At 43.9% G+C, this 8,825-nt stretch overlaps 1 long non-coding RNA gene across 1 annotated transcript in view; it reads left to right on the top strand.

The window, feature by feature from the left end:
• The window catches only part of LOC146867741 (uncharacterized), a 99,271-nt gene extending 91,081 nt beyond the window's left edge, over window positions 1-8,190 (top strand). The window contains exon 4 of the long non-coding RNA XR_014966132.1: window positions 7,986-8,190. This is a non-coding gene — a long non-coding RNA (uncharacterized LOC146867741). The remainder of the gene's footprint in view (window positions 1-7,985) is intronic.
• The last annotated feature ends 635 nt before the right edge of the window (window positions 8,191-8,825 follow it).

Here is an 8,825-nt window from a genome sequence, read left to right on the forward strand (position 1 = left end):
GCTGCCCTGAATATAGATCAGAGACTACATTGTAGCTATAGACCAGAAGCTTCAGGGATAGTGGAGCAGGTGAATGGAACTCTGAAGGCTCGGATGGCGAAAGTATGTTCGTCTACGTCTCTGAAATGGCCTGATGCATTACCCTTGGTCCTTATGAGCCTCCGAAGTGTGCCTGATAGAAGGACTGGGTTGTCTCCCCATGAAATCCTCATGGGGAGAGCGATGCGTTTGCCTGCAATACCTGCTACTGCGCTGATAAATATCACTGATGATATGATCCTGGACTATTGTAAAGGCCTTGCTGACGTGGTCCGTTCTGTGTCTCAGCAGGTGCAGACAGCAACGGTTCCAGCTGCGAGCGACCTGTGCCACGACTTATGCCCAGGCGATTGGGTCTTAGTCCGCAAGCACGTGAGGAAGAGTTGCTTGGATGCAAGGTGGCGCGGCCCGTTTCAAGTGATCCTCATTACGAACACAGCTGTCAAGTGTGGAGGTTTACCGAACTGGGTGCATGCTTCCCATACCCGCAGAGTTCCAGCGCCCTTAGAAGATACAGCCCCTCTCGAGAACGAAAATCCAGCTGAGCCGACAGAACCACCTGAGAGGGCCAGTCGAGCTGTAAGGGTGGCTGAAGCGGCTGATGGTGCACTGAACCGAGCTGAGGAAGGACGTGAAAGAAGTACTGACCCAGAAACGGGCGAAGGAGCAAGAGGTGCAGTGGGTAGTACGGAATCGAGTTCTGCCGAAGAGGAGGAGGTCAGTGCACAGGGTATCGAAGGGCAGACCGGAGGTGCCACAGAAGCAGAAAGGGTTTGGCCCGCAAGACAGAAATGGGTAAACCTGAGGTTGGTACCGGACACAGATCTTGCACCAGTTTCGGAGGAGCCAGAAGGGGAATCAGGCGACGAGGAGTATCCTCCAGGTGGTGTGAGAAGATCAAAGAGAACAAGAGTGCCAAGTCGGAAGTACGCTTCACCAGAGTGGGCATATCCAGTGACTGATGCCAGGGTTACCGAGCACGGGAAGATTGAGGTCGATGACATTGGTCAACAGTGTCCCGCTCCAGAGAGTGGAAGTGTTGCTGAAAGTTCCGGGACTGGAGATCGAAGGAATTCTGACTATCCACATTCCGAGTCCACCCTTTCTGAGTGTCATTCGAGGTATGATCTTGGACAATTTGGAGTTCCCGACGTTCACTACTGTGCCAGATCCACAAGAACTGATCATCCTTAAGCTCGAAATATTGCAGGGAGTCCTGGAACTGTTGGGACCAGCGGTTATGTTGGACTGATTTGAGAGGGTTGCAAGCAGAGAAGAAGATAACCTAGATCCGAGCGGAAGAAGAACAAATTAGGGATTTTTCCGTTATAGAACGAAGAAAAGTTAGGGAGGGTTTGCCTAAGTTCACGAAAGAGACATTAATGAGAAAGAGACTTACCATTTCAGAGACTGTACTGGACATTGAGTATATTCCGAAGATGGCAGATCCTGCAAACACACATCGTAGGGCTAAAGTGATAATGGGTACATTGATAGGGGTTGTGATAACCACTATATTTGCAGTAGTGATCAGTTCATATATGGTGGCTTACAGGCAAGAGGGGAAGGTTCAGGGAGCACCCACACCTATTACTCCAGAACAGAGAGGCGTCAGTATTAGAGAACAGGGAACATCCAAGTTAAGTGAGGATCGCAGACTCCACATGGATTTGTCGAAGGGTGATTTTAAGCTTAATGCTTATGCAAAGTTATTGTATGAATATGTTGATGCGATGGATGTGAAGGATTGTTATGTGTGTATGCAGTTGCCTGCTTCAGTGGATGAAGGTATCAAGTATCATCATCTCCCATTGACATATGGGATTTCTTGTAGTTTATTGCTCAGTCTATTTTATGATAGGAGACATTTCGAGTATTTCTTTTCGAATTTTGACACGGTACTTCCTGAAGTTCCAGCAATCAAGCATTTGAATAAATCTGATTATTATAAGAAAGAGGACAGACTCCTGAAGTATTTTAGACCGACTGTGAAGTTGGATACTGCGCATGCTCACAGGCATAACCTGACATGTGCGTTATCGGGGACGGAGAAGAAATTCATTGATCAAGTGGAGGACAGATATAGAAAGTTGACCCAGACACGAGACACCGGAGATAGCCCAGTAGATTGGACAGAGGAGGAGAAGGCTCACAAGTCCAAGGGAAGTTATGGACCAATAGCGTTAGATCGGCCACGGAGAAGGTTGCAGTAGGACATAGTACCTGTTCTCAGACCTTCACTCTGGAAGCTTCTGTTGAGGGTTTTATGCAAGGTCCGGTAGAAGTGATTCCGACAGTGTATTATGTATGTGGGAAGAATGCTTATGTCAGGCTACCCGCAGATTGGTATGGCATATGCTATTTGGCTATCATATTCCCGAAGATTTATCACACCGAGGATTTGGAGTTGTTAGAGACGAAGCAACATTCTAGAAGACGTAGGGCTGTAAATGCAGGTGCAGTGATTGGTGATATATATGGAGCAATGATACCTAGTATGGGTGGGGTGTTGAATGACGTGAAGATCAGGAGGTTGGCGACTGTAGTTGATGAGTTGTCTATGAATACGGCGAGGTCTTTGTTGTTGGTGGCTGGAGAGATGTTGTCGATACGAAATATGGTTATGCAGAATCGCCTTGCGTTAGACGTGTTATTAGCCAAGGAAGGCGGAGTCTGCAAATTATTGAAGGTTCAAGAATGCTGCACATATATTCCAGACAACACGAAGGAGATAGGGAAGTACATAGATAACATCACAACTATTCACAAGGAGATTATGGACTTGACGGAGGAGAATGTGTGGGAAAAGAATGGACAAGGGTTTGGAAGAGTGGGAACGTGGTTTGCGAATATGGGAAGAGGATTTCTTGGATCAGTGCTGAAGCCAATTATCATTGCTGCCGTTTGTGTGATTTGTTTGTGGGGATGCGTGAAAGCGTGGAAGTGGTATCAAGGAGGCAAGGTTGAAAGAGCTCTTAGAGCAAACGAGCAAAGAATGGCGAAGTTTCAGGAGCAGCAATATGAGAGTCTTAAGAGAATGGAGGGAGTTCGACATGGTACAGTCATGACCAGTGCGGTTTAAATCAGTTCTAAAGAAAGGGAGATTGTAATGGTGTGATGACAGATGTCATCAAAGGGGGGAACTGATGTAGCGCTTAAAAGTTTGAAAATCGTAGGGGTGCGTTATATTCACTGTTAGTCGGCACCCGCATATAATCAAATGTGTACTCAGGTATTTTGTGTGCAATGTATTAAGAATTGTATAATCTATATCGATTTCAATAGAAGTGTTAGCTATGTACAAGCATATTGTGAATGTATTAGAGAAATGCACAGAGTTCAGTCATTTGAACAATGTGACGTTAAAACGTGTAGTTTAGAATTCGTGTCTGTAGACTGTTTAGTTTGACCACACATGAAAGAAAGATGTAAATGTCAAGACTGTGATTTAGACATGCTTGTGTAACCGTAGTAGTGGCCAGAATTCGCATATATCGTTGAGGCGAAAGGCCTGGTATTTTCTTATGTTAGCCAAGGGCAATAGGCCAAAAGGATTTATTCCAGTAGAGGTTTTAGGCTGTAGTAAATTGCAAGTTAAAAGATGTGAAGTATGTCTGTCTTGCATGATCTCACCCCAGGTGCAAGGACAGTTGCTCGTTAGTAGAGAAGCTCTTTGTTCATGAATTGACTTATGTAGTAAAAGCCAGACATGGGAGTGCATTGGAATGTGCCAATCGTAACTCCTAGTGCGGATGGTGTCTGGGACTCAAGGCCAAGCGATGGACGATGGAACTGGACAGCGCTCTGTGGAAAATTACTGAAAGACGACCCCGCAGAAGAGGAGGTGCGCAGGGCGTGTTCTGAGATTTGGGGTTCTGTATTAGGGAAAGCGCCCGAGGGTGGAGGCAGATCAGAGCAGCCCAGAGCAGAGAAAGGCTAGGTGAAGAGATAGAGGGGGCAACTTAGACCAAGCTCTCTAAGTGAAGACTTCTTAGGAAGTCTCACTCTGACACCTTTCGATTGAGGGTCTCAAGGGATTGCTAAGTAGGGATGTCATCTAGTACAGAGTAGGTTACAGAGATGGTATGGTCCAGTGTCCCTAACATCGACATTGGCTTGGTAGTTTTCTACCTCATGCTTTTAGAGATTGTGCTTTTAGTTATTTTTAGCCGTATGCAGATTCTTCGTAGAGTAGCATTTGTGTTAGTGCCTATGTACTTGTTGTGCCTCGTATTGAGGACTTTGTATCTTCAAATCTTTATGCTGATAATAAAAGCGAGAGAGCCAAGAGATTAAGTCTCGAGTCCTTGATTATGATTAATTGTGGACAGTAATTTTGATAATTGTGTTTTATTCCCTCCACGCTATTGGGCAAGTAAAAAGTTCCATCCGACCAGAGTGGGTTCTAGTAGATAATTGCCAGATACTAAAATGGGCCGGAGCAGTACTTTAGACAATAAATTTATGTAGGGTGAGCCAGCAGGGGGAGGGGAAAATATCTGTGAATCAAAACTTATGTATCATGTTGTCGCATTTCTGGTAATGAAAGTGTCACCAGAGCAAGTCACCAAGAGAATTTCAAAAGATTATGAGCTGAACACTTAACATTCATGAATCTGCTCCAACTGTTGTTGTTGTGCAGCATGGCTGAAAGTATAAAACGAGCTATACCATGGCCATAATTTTTTTTATTGCTACAGCTGAAAGCTCCTCTGTGGGGCAAACAGCATTAATTAATCAGTAGACACATCAAAGAGAACTTCATGGGTGAGGCTAGCTACAGTGCATTGTAATGAAAATAACAGGAGGACTTACAAGTATAGAAAGACTTCTGGAGAGGCTTAAGGCATACGTGGCTGGAAGAAAAATTAATCAAAGAGTTATTCTGATTTAATTTTCTATGACATAGAAGTTGCTTGTAGTCCAGCCAGTTTCAAAGCTCACATGTGACGCTGGTGAACCTCGTATGTTGGCAGGCGGTCAGAGCCTGTTGTGGCCTTTAGCTACAGAACTTGGATTGTTCCCATCTAGGATTCATGGGCTCGCTGTCATATTCTGCCACCTTTGAAGTCCACTTGCCCAGCCTCTCTCTCTTCAGTTCGCTCAATGGTTAGGGCCTGCAATGGTCTTTTCTCATGTATCTCTTTCAACACAAACCAAGCACTCTGTAGATGATAAGAGTGGTTTGTTGCGTCAGGATACAACCTGTGTGGGCAAAGAAGTTCATTTACGTTGCCAGTGCTGGCTGTGTCATAAGGTGTTTTTGTTTATTGCGTTGATGGGTGTGTGGGAGTAAACACAAAGGGGGCTGTAAGGCAATTCACAGTGAGGGAGGTCAAGTCAGGGGGCAACATGGTCAGCCCAGGGTGGGAGTGTTGGGGAAAACTGATGACAACGAAAAGTGGGAGAGAAGACCTAGGGCAAGCTGACAACAATGAAGGGTGGGAAAGGGAGGCTAGAGGCAAGCTGATGACATCAGATGGTTGATGGGAGGGAGGGGCTGAGGCAACTAGACGTCCAACACTGGGATGGAGGAGCTGGGGTCAATATGTCTCAAAGAGGCAGTGCAATCACTGTCTAGGCAAGACCGAAAAAGACAGACAGGGTTTGCACCAAAACAGTTTCCTTTTTTTAAACCTTTTCCAACATTGCATGCGCTTTGTACTGTATAGCTCACAGACAAACTTGAAAAAGTTCTACACTATGTCTAAGCATAGTATTTTGCACTGGGAGGGTACCCCTCCAGTACAAAGCCTATTCTAGACATCATACACACACCCTTCACTATGGTGCTAAGGTGCATATGTGGGCATGAGGCAGCGTAAAGTGTGCCAGTGCAGGTGTAGAGAGATATAGCACCATATCATAGGGCCCGATTCTGATGCGGTTAGGAAGACCTCCTAACGACATTTGCTCTGTCCGAATCAAATCGGGAACGTGTCTTTCCGACCGACTCCGAAAGATAACCGACTGACCGAGTACAATGCGAGTTAGGCGTTAGGAATATCCCAATCTGAACCTGACTGCATTTGGAATGACAAAGCCGAACGGAGTAGAGGATGTCTCTATGGGCTGCGTTTCCGAACGACCGAGTACGATGCTGGATTCAGACAGCCTTTCCGAATTGTGCCTACCGACTCGAATCAGCATTCGGAATCAGACTTTGGGGGGCCCGCTGGGCCACCTGCACCCACAGCCTTCCCAACCAGGCCCGTGGGGGTACCCATGGGTCCCCCCTTACCAGCCATGTACAGTGTGGCATGCACCATTGGGTGCCTGCCACAGGGTGCCTGATTTTTCCCAGCCACCCCCTTCTTCAATGGGGGCCCATGCATTCGGTCGGAACATAGGCTTCCATTGAAGTCAATGGGAGTTCGACTGAATCATATCTGGAAGCATCCGGATGCATCATACTCGGTCAGTCGTACTCTCCCGATCCGAGTCGGTTGGAATCCAGTCCGAAACCCATTCGGTCGGGAAGATTTCCAAACCGCATCGGAATCGAGCTCTTAATAGATATGGCGCTGTTCTGCTCTCTCCCTTTCACATAATGCAGTAGAGCAAAGTTGGATGCTGTGTTGCATAAAAAAATTGTAAATGTGACCCATAGTTTGTTTCGCACACCCATTTTGGGTCTATTTTCCAAGGCAGAAACACAAACAAAGCAACAATAGGATAATTTGTCAAATATTAACATATACATTGAATATGCAATTACAAAACATGTTTCAAATTGCCGAAAGATAAATAGATGCTGACAGATGACAATTAGCAAAATGAAATAAAATATGATTTCGTATCCACATGAGATCTGTGAAACCGCCCAAGCAATAAAGAAAAAAGAGAACTATCACAATTTAAATAGACGAGAATGAGGGACAGTAAAGAAAAAAGATCATTTACTGTTACCTATAACATACGATAAAATATAGTGGCAAAGAACGACAGATATCTTGCTGGGCCTAACAGAACTTTGGAAAAGAATATATGACGAAATAGTTGCAGAAAAGTGACAACTATGTAAAGAAACAGACCATATCCAAAAACAGTTCCAGCTCCGCTTTGCACAATCGAACGGGGATCATCTGGCGAGGACCTCTTGACGAACATCCATTCAAGATTGAATCAGGAACACACCAGGATAAAGTGCAAAGTGCATATTTTATTTTCAGCACATTAGATCCAAAGACTGCTCGGAAATAATGCCCGCCACTCTGACACGTTTCTAATATATATATATTATGTAAAAGCATTGTCGTCCATGGAATCAATATTTCCAACCTCAGGGATATTGCAGTCACAGCAGGCACGTTAATGTATACTGCAAGAAGATAGTTGAATAGTTTGTATAAATATATGTGCAGCCCACTGGCATGGTGACCCAGGATAAACATGTACAAAGTATTAAATACTCAAGATCAGAACATGAAAAGAAGGCAAGGTCCAACTCCAAATTTCAAGGACCGAAAACCTATGAGTTTGGATAAGCTTGGTCTTTCTTGGTCAAAGAGCAAGACTCATTGAGCCAATATAATAGTTGTTACATGTATAATATATGACGTATACACAATGCGTAGTGTTACAATTTATAAAGGCAATTATATTGAATTAGTTCATGCCATTAATGCTTGATGCTTGGTGACTTGTCTTTGGTACATATATCTGGTAAATTCACTTCACTTATGGTGTCAGCATTCATCTACAACTGTCTATTGGACAGTTTGCTCTTAGTAACAGTTTCAGTAATTTAGTACAGGGAAACATCTTTGGTATCTTCTACATGTTACAATTCTTTGATAACTGAATCTCTCCTTTATTTCTTTGCCATTTTAATGTTATTTTTCTTATTTCTTTTTCATTCCGTTTTGCAAACTAGTGTAATCCCTATTTTGTTTATTTGATTAATTCTAATCTTTTCAAATATTTTTCTTTTCTTTTAATCTTAGATCCGACGAAGTTATCCACATTAGATTTTCCAGCTCTTTCTACAGTCTTCTACAGAAGAAAGTCACTCTGATATAAATCCGACTGACAAAACTCCATTATGAAGAAATGCCCACATGACTAACTAGCATTTTCATGAAAACAAAATGATTTAGAGTAAAATGTAACTGTCTTAAAATGAAGAGAAAATGGTTGGGTTAGTCTTTCTTTTGTGCCTCTCATGACCCGGTGGTTTAAAATAAATAAGGAAGCTAAGGTTATGCAGAAAGACAGAAGAGGAGGGTGAGATAGCCTTAAGAAGGGGGAAAGGGGGTATAGAGGCTAGAGAGAAGCACATGTTTTGGATGTAGTTAGGAAGGTGTGAAAAATAATAGGGTGTAAAGCAGGAGAGGGAGCAGAATCAGGGGTACTAACTCGACCATTCATGGCTTTCTTGCACGTGCCGTAGGGGTAATGTTGAAGGAGATAGAGCTGGCAGAAGGGCGCCTCTCTTTTTTTTTTTGTCAAATACCTTTTATTGCAATTTCAAAGAATTAACAACTTGTGATACTCAATTCCGCAGGACAGTAACCGAAGAGCGATAGGTAGCTAAAGGTAGGACACATCTTTCTCACAAGTACTCGGCAAGGTCTAACCCGTTCACAGATACAAATGCCCTCTTAAACAGTTAGTTCAATGAACCATCACCATAATACTGGATGCATATGCGCCACATTTACACAAGTTCACAATTCAACATAAAACCCAAATAACCAGACAAAACAAACCTGTGACGTTTATCTCATGTGCACTAAGAATCAGAGGAGCCAATGGGTAAGCAGAGGTGGACCGAGCAGGAAGAA

This window comes from Triturus cristatus, chromosome 1_2 (assembly GCF_964204655.1).
Source record: "Triturus cristatus chromosome 1_2, aTriCri1.1, whole genome shotgun sequence".
NCBI lineage: Eukaryota > Metazoa > Chordata > Amphibia > Caudata > Salamandridae > Triturus > Triturus cristatus.